The following is a 9,020-nucleotide window of genomic DNA, read 5'->3' on the forward strand; positions in this document are numbered from 1 at the left end:
AAAATACTTTACCACACACAGAGTTTGCCTGTGTTGCGACATTTTTTGGTCTTCTGTGGATAGCTGTAATCAAATTTGGTTTTGATGGTCTGAAATAACTCTTTAAATGCATTAATTACAGCCATTTCTTGTAATCCCACCTGTGAGTCTACTGCAGTTAGCGCTGTTTGAAAAGAGTTTAATGTTTCCTTGTTAATGATCCTTTTTGTGAATACATAATTAGAATGCTAGGAAACAGCTGGTTGATTATTAGTTCTCTTTGTATAAAGTCCCATGACTAGTGCTCTGTTGGCAGACGTCATTGGGTCAACTAAAGTCATCTCATAGTCCCATGTATTTAGATTTGGGATAACAGTGTCAAGGCAGGCATCACCTCTGGTTGGTAAATGACATGCTACAAATAGTCCATAAATTGTTAATAGATTCATAAATTTTCCTCCTTAGAACTCTCCTTGCAAAAGTGTACATTGAAATGAACACCCAGTGCAATTTCTGATTTCTCAAGTGCATAAAATAGCACAGCCAAGATTCTATTTAGACGAGAAAATTTTCAAAGTTGCCATCTGGAGAATGGTATACTAGACAACAATTATTATAATAAGATTTAATAAGTCCGAAGCAGCCAACTCAAAATCTAAGTCCACACAGTAGCTTTTTAAATCAATTTATTTAACACTAGATTTTCTGTTGGTATATTTAGATACATCACCGAAGGAAGCAGGTGTTCTGCACCATGCACTTATTGAATTTAGGCATTCAATTCAGTTATGCTACCCTGCTTCTTGTGCTGATAACCAATGTTTACATACACAGTAAAATTGACTTCACTTCTATAAAAAGTGATAACACATTAAGTTTAGTTCTAAGATACAGGCATTATGGGAGTAACTTTTTGAGCACTATGTGACCCGTTTACACTTAATTCTTCTTTCTGTTTGTCACAGAAAAGATTATTTCACAGGAGTATTGGCGACACTATGGAATAAAAAAAACGATACATCACAATATTTTTGGGCCATGTAGCATTATCCATTACATTATATCTAAGATCAGGGTAAACACTTTCAAGATTTTCACCCCTTTTTTTTTTGCTGGAAGCTAAAGACGTTTTCTAGAGTTGTACAAATTATGACTCTGTTCAGGTCTAGCCATGATCTTTTTTCACCATACAGCATTCCTTATGCAAGTTTTCAACAGGGCTGGAACTATACTATGGCTACTTAAAAGCCGCTTTTCGTCGTCCAAAATATTAAAAATACCTCATATTCCTCGGTTTGGTCCCCCTACATGTGAATGCGAAATAAACCGAGGTAGCAGACTTACGAGCAGTATAGCCTTGTGTTAACCTTTTAACCACATTTATTTTCCATATTTTACGCACATTTCGTTATAACAACTAAGATCCACAGAAAGAAAGGGAAAAAAAAACCTGACACAATATTTCGGCGAATCTGTACGCACATATATCAATTACGTAAATTTCAGTATGGGCCTACTGCGGAAATTTTACACTATTCTGTTTATTGAACATGAAGGACTAAATCGTAAGATGGAAATTACTTCGTGCTTAACTAATTCCTTCAGTATTCATGTGTGCAACTCAGTGATCTCCATACTGATGCAACTGCACCGCATGAAAACCGTCCTCGCAGCAAAGTGTTTACTGAAGGGACAGTCACGTGACTTCCGGCAGCCAAACGTCAAAACAGCCAAGTGCGTACTGTCGGGAGACACTCCCCACCTAACAGACCTGTGATTACCATCTGACCAAGTTGAAACTGATAGAAATTTTGCACAGATGTTCCCTATATACTGTACTAAGCTGTGCAAACTTTTATCTCAAGATAGAAAACAAACCAGTTTGACGACACATTCATGGAGGGCTAAAAGTTTTCATCCAAGCTCTACTCTAATTTTGGCAAAGCTTATGACTACTTAAAATTGGAACTAGACACCCCTTTAAAATTTGGCACCGTACTATTCATCATTTCCAGGCATCATTTCAAAATTGGGTAAAAATCGACCGTGACAATTTTTCAACAATTTTGTGCCCGCAGTTATTTTTGGGCGAAGCTTAGTAGACCCACAGCAGTAAACGTCATTTGTTTCTTACACAAAATTTATAAAGAACAGATATGTTTTTAGCAGAAAAAGTTTTGATTTTTCTAGAGACTGAATAATTTTAAAACAATGGGACTGAAAATCCTACTGTTAAACATTCATAAACTGTTGTCATATGTAATTGGGAAATTAACTGTTAATAATTTGTGAGTGAATATTAATACATACTGTAACTAAACTATATCTCAGTATTCAGAAATTTCAAATATACAACTGTACAAATTATCTGTTAGCAATCACAGTCGAAGGGTGATAATTGTGATGTACGGTATGTCAAGTTTTGTTGAAATTTGTGCCTCAGATTTTATTGCGCTTCTACTGTCACCCTTGGAGACTGTTACCCTCACAGGTGTTTTTTCCCAGATAGTAATTCATGCAGGTACATGTATTGGTTGAAATTGCTCCAAATATTCTAGTGCTTAATTCGATGTGTGATCCGCTCACATCTCCATACACTCCACAATTAAACTCTTCCCCCCCCCCCCCCCTCTCCTTTGAATTGTTTCCTAAAACCTTAGGAAACAGAGCACACCGATCGGCATAGCACCCACCAAAACAGTGGTTTCAATACCAATATAATTGAATAATATTATTATTTTTCTTTTGTAGACTTATAATTTCCTGCTCCTCCCCACCCCCTCCCACCCACAACCGTGCTATGTGTGTCGTACCATAACATTATGTATTTCCAGGTAGTAAGTCATATGTGTATTAAACCTCCCTCCCTCTTAATTTCGTTTCTTTATCAGTCATTCTTCTCAAAACTTGTTAAATAATTCTGTTTTGAATTCCCTGTTTCCTTACAAATTCTTTATTCTCTTAACATCCTTGTCTTGCGCCCTTTTTCTCTCTCCAGTAACATAAAAGGAAACAACGTAGTTCTGTTTTAGATACATTTTTATGTTTTTAAATCTTCTGTTTTGCACTTTCTATTTGTTCCTTGTTCCTCCCCTGCATCCATCCATTCTCTTGCTCCTGTGCACACACAGACACGAACTCACTCACTTCCTCACATGCGTGATAGACTATAAATCTCAGAATATAAAGCTTCCTTAATGCAAATTTTAGTTAATAGCACCCAGTTTGTGATACCTGAAATGGAGTATCAGTGATATAGAAAAGAGGAAAGTGACATAATATTTATTGATTTCACCAGACATTTGAGATGGTGGTAATAACATTTGCTTGCATCAAGCTTAAATGCCTTGGTCATTTCATTAATTCTGACTTGGTAAAGAGTGTCAGTAGATATTGATCATCTTTCCAAAAACCAAAAAACCACATAATCTTATGTCGTTTTGTCTTTGTGATGTTCAAATCCATGAAATATTATTTGTGTCATTAAACTTCAAATGGCCAACACCCAGATTAGATTAGATTAGATTAATACTAGTTCCATGGATCATGAATACGATATTTCGTAATGATGTGGAACTAGTCGAATTTTCTAATACATGACATAATTAGGTTAATTTAACAACATACTTAAGTTAATGTAACAACTTTATTTTTTTGTTTTTCTTTTTTCTTTTCTTTTCTTTTTTTTTTATTTTTTAAATTTTTTTTTCTTAATTTATATCTAAAAATTCCTTTATGGAGTAGAAGGAGTTGTCATTCAGAAATTCTTTTAATTTCTTCTTAAATACTTGTTGGTTATCTGTCAGACTTTTGATACTATTTGGTAAGTGCCCAAAGACTTTAGTGGCAGTATAATACACCCCTTTCTGTGCCAAAGTTAGATTTAATCTTGAATAGTGAAGATCATCCTTTCTCCTAGTATTGTAGTTATGCACACTGCTATTACTTTTGAATTGGGTTTGGTTGTTAATAACACATTTCATAAGAGAGTATATATACTGAGAAGCTACTGTGAATATCCCTAGATCCTTAAATAAATGTCTGCAGGATGATCTTGGGTGGACTCCAGCTATTATTCTGATTACACGCTTTTGTGCAATAAATACTTTATTCCTCAGTGATGAATTCCCCCAAAATATGATGCCATATGAAAGCAATGAGTGAAAATAGGCGTAGTAAGCTAATTTACTAAGATGTTTATCACCAAAATTTGCAATGACCCTTATTGCATAAGTAGCTGAACTCAAACGTTTCAGCAGATCATCAATGTGTTTCTTCCAGTTTAATCTCTCATCAATAGACACACCTAAAAATTTGGAATATTCTACCTTAGCTATATGCTTCTGATTAAGGTCTATATTTATTAATGGCGTCATACCATTCCCTGTACGGAACTGTATGTACTGTGTCTTATCAAAATTCAGTGAGAATCCGTTTACAAGGAACCACTTAGTAATTTTCTGAAAGACAGTATTGACAATTTCATCAGTTAATTCTTGTTTGTCAGGTGTGATTACTATACTTGTATCATCAGCAAAGAGAACTAACTTTGCCTCTTCATGAATATAGAATGGCAAGTCATTAATGTATAATAAGAACAACAAAGGACCCAAGACTGACCCTTGTGGAACCCCATGCTTGATAGTTCCCCAGTTTGAGGAATGTGCTGATCTTTGCATGTTACGAGAACTACTTATTTCAACTTTCTGCACTCTTCCAGTTAGGTACGAATTAAACCATTTGTGCACTGTCCCACTCATGCCACAATACTTGAGCTTGTCTAGCAGAATTTCATGATTTACACAATCAAAAGCCTTTGAGAGATCACAAAAAATCCCAATGGGTGGTGTTCGGTTATTCAGATCATTCAAAATTTGACTGGTGAAAGCATATATGGCATTTTCTGTTGAAAAACCTTTCTGGAAACCAAACTGACATTTTGTTAGTACTTCATTTTTACAGATATGTGAAGCTACTCTTGAATACATTACTTTCTCAAAAATTTTGGATAAAGCTGTTAGAAGGGAGATTGGACGGTAATTGTTGACATCAGATCTATCCCCCTTTTTATGCAAAGGTATAACAATAGCATATTTCAGTCTATCAGGGAAAATGCTCTGTTCCAGAGAGCTATTAGACAGGTGGCTGAGAATCTCACTTATCTGTTGAGAACAAGCTTTTAGTATTTTGTTGGAAATGCCATCAATTCCATGTGAGTTTTTGCTTTTAAGCAAGTTTATTATTTTCCTAATTTCAGAGGGAGAAGTGGGTGAGATTTCAATTGTATCAAATTGCATAGGTATGGCCTCTTCCATTAACAGCCTAGCATCTTCTAATGAACACCTGGATCCTACTGTATCCACAACATTTAGAAAATGATTATTAAAAATATTTTCAACTTCTGACTTTTTGTTCGTAAAGTTTTCATTCAATTTGATGGTAATACTGTCTTCCTCTGCTCTTGGTTGACCTGTTTCTCTTTTAATAATATTCCAAATTGTTTTAATTTTATTATCAGAGTTGCTGATTTCAGATATGATACACATATTCCTGGATTTTTCAATAACTTTTCTTAATATAACACAGTAGTTTTTATAATTTTTGATAGTTTCTGGGTCACTACTCTTTCTTGCTGTCAGATACATTTCCCTTTTCCGGTTACAAGATATTTTTATACCCTTAGTAAGCCATGGTTTGTTACAAGTTTTCTTATGAGTATATTTAACTATTTTCTTGGGGAAGCAGTTTTCAAATGCATTTACAAAAATGTCATGAAATAAATTATATTTTAAATTGGCATCAGGTTCACGGTACACCTCATCCCAGTCTAACTGCTGTAGGCTTTCCCTGAAATTTGCAATTGTTAAATCGTTGACTGAACGTACTACTTTGGAGGACTGTTTAGTATTGCTGAATGGAGCTATGTCATATATTGTAACTAGCTGTGCACCGTGATCAGAAAGACCATTCTCAACAGGCTGAGCATTTATCTGGTTAAACTTATCTTGGTCTATAAAGAAGTTATCTATCAGTGAGCTGCTATCCTTTACCACCCGAGTAGGAAAATCAATAACGGGTGTCAAATTGAAAGATCCAAGTAATACTTCAAGGTCATTTTTCCTATTACCCTCTTTCAGAGAATCTACATTGAAGTCCCCACAAATAATAATTTGCTTCCCCCTGTCTGACAGATAGCACAACAAGGAGTCCAAATTTTTCAGAAATAGATGAAAATTTCCTGATGGGGACCTATATACAGTTACAATTATAAATGTGCCTTTATTTAATTTAAGCTCACAGGCACATGCTTCTATATGTTTCTCTACACAAAACTTTTTTGTTTCTATACTTTTTGCACAATGATAACTTTTGACATATATGGCAACTCCTCCTTTCTCCATATTTTCTCTCATTACATGTGCAGAGAGCTTATATCCACTTACATTTACCTTATCCATATCAGTAACAATGTGATGCTCAGACAGGCATAGTATATCTATTTCATTCTCAGCTTCTAAATCTTCTAAACAAACCAGAAGCTCATCTACTTTATTCTTTAAACTCCCAATATTTTGATGAAATATACTTACATTATTTTTAATTATACTTTTATGAGAACCTTTCCTTATTCTAACATTTGCAGTACTCTCCTGTCTGAGTTTCTCATTGTGCTTAGGCCTAGTTCATATACCAGTGGTCACATGGTGTTCAGAGAGGCAGATTATGTCAACTGGGTTGGGTGACTATAATTCATCAATGCAATTACCTAGGACTGAGATACAACTTGGTGGAGATAAAATTTCTGGTGATTGGTGAAAATTTATAATTGATAGCTGTGATTGGTGATCAAATGTGATAGAATTGTGCTGTTTAATTTCTTTCCTAAACTGAAGATTTGTTTCAATCCTGACCTCTCGTAGAACTTGACATCTTTCTGTCTTACCTATCCTAAAAAAGGTGCTGCTCCAACACCTGTAACCACTGGTATTTTACCATTCATGGCAGTGCCTCCCCCCCTTAAATTTCCTGCTATTACCCCAGCCAGTTTCCCCTTCCCTTTCCTGTTGAGATGTAGGCCGTGCCTGGTATAGTCCCACCTACTGAGATAATCAACAGGAACCACACCAATATGAGCCCCCGCACCCGACCCAAGCAGCTGTTCCAACTCCAAATTAACTCTCCCAACAGAAGAGTTCAAATGAGGCCGGTCATGGCGTCTCAGGACAGATACAAATTCAACATTGGTGTGTCTCGATGCTGACGCAATCTTTACCAGGTCACACTCTATACTGTACCCAGGATCTCTGTCGGTGCTGTTCCCTGGCCCTCCCACAATAACCACGGTGTCTTCCCTGGTAAATCCTTTACAGAGTGAACCTAAATCCTCTGTCACCTGATCCAGACTAGCACTTGGTTTGAAAAAATTTGTGACCTGGTATTCTGGTCCTAATTCCTCCTGCAGAAGTTGGCCTACACCTCTGGCATGAGAACTGCCTAACAACAAAACTTTCTTCCTTTTCGATGACTTTCCTACATTCTTTTTCAATTTCCTATTGAAAGTTTGTTGTGTCCTGTCTACACCTACCTCTGCTTGAGGCTCATCAGTTTCTAACTGAAGCAACAGGTCAAACTTATTTTTGACATTCACCACAAGTGGAATCTGTACCCAACCAACAACAACACATGAATTATGCTGTTTCTGGTGATTGATAAATTTTTATCGGTGATTTATGTGCAATTGTGCCTTCTTGGGAGCACATCTCAGTGCATATCTAAAAGGCTGTAGTGTTGCTGAGGCTGCATTATTAGTTCATCCTCCTCCAGACACACCTCTCTCTGTTTTGATAGGCACATCATTGACTGCCAATGGATCTGTATGTGACATGAGTGGCAATCCCTGGCCTTATTCACTAAAACATTGTCACCATTGCAAACAAATTGGTCAGTGTGTCACAGCAAGCTACAAAAGTCCTGTGGCTCACATCAAAAAGTACTGGTACATGCATGAAGGTAGATATTTCATGATTAACACTGACCATAAACCATTCGTATTCACCTTCCATTAGAGGCCAGATGAGACATCACCACAACATTTGCAGGCTCTTCATCAGACAGTTCACTTCAGATGTTCAAAATGATGGTGAACGGAATGGATCAACAAATGATCTGTCTCGTATTAACGCCATTGTGAAGGCACTTGACTTCTTAGCATTTTGATATCACTCAGGAAGGAGACCACTAACCAAAGGTGTTCCTCACAGCATTGTAATGTTTACAGCTGCTACATGTTCAGACACCAGTCTCAAAGGTAGTGTGATACCGCAATGTATCCACATCACAAGCACAATTGTTTGTTACAGCAGATTTCCCCCACCAGGCAATTTCCTTTCAGTATGGCTTCTCTCCAGAATTTAGGGTTAATGTACAACTAATGGAAATGGCAATTATTTGGCCAAATATTGAGACAGATTCCAAGGCATGTGTCTGCCAGTGCAGTGCTTGCCATCACAAAAGGACAACATGGCACATTACAATCATGCTCAGTACTTTCACCTCACATACTTAAGCATTTGAGTATGTCCGTATCAACAGCACTGGACCTTAACTGTCATAAAAAAGATACCAGGATACTAGTGACAATGCCTCATTTGCCATCCCTTTTGCACTTTATCAGAATAGTGGAACAAGCTGATCTTAATTCCGCATAAGTCTAAGGTATGTAGTAAATTGAATTTGACTTTTCCTGTATACAGACAGCTCGTAGGGGTCTGTTTAAGTAAATGCTTTGTTCGTTGTATTATGCAAACACAGCAGCTGAGTTGTATAAGAGGAGCAGTGCCTTTTTTTGAAAGTATCTGGTTTTTCTTGTAATGAAATTTAGTAGTAGTAGTAGTAATAGTAGTTGTTGTTGTTGTGGTCTTCAGTGTAGAGACTGATTTGATGCAGCCCTCCATGCTACTCTATCCTGTGCAAGCTTCTTCATCCCCAAGTGACTACTGCAAACGACATCCTTCTGAATCTGTTTAGTATATTCATGCCTC

This window comes from Schistocerca piceifrons, chromosome 9 (assembly GCF_021461385.2).
Source record: "Schistocerca piceifrons isolate TAMUIC-IGC-003096 chromosome 9, iqSchPice1.1, whole genome shotgun sequence".
In the NCBI taxonomy this organism is placed as follows: Eukaryota; Metazoa; Arthropoda; class Insecta; order Orthoptera; family Acrididae; genus Schistocerca; species Schistocerca piceifrons.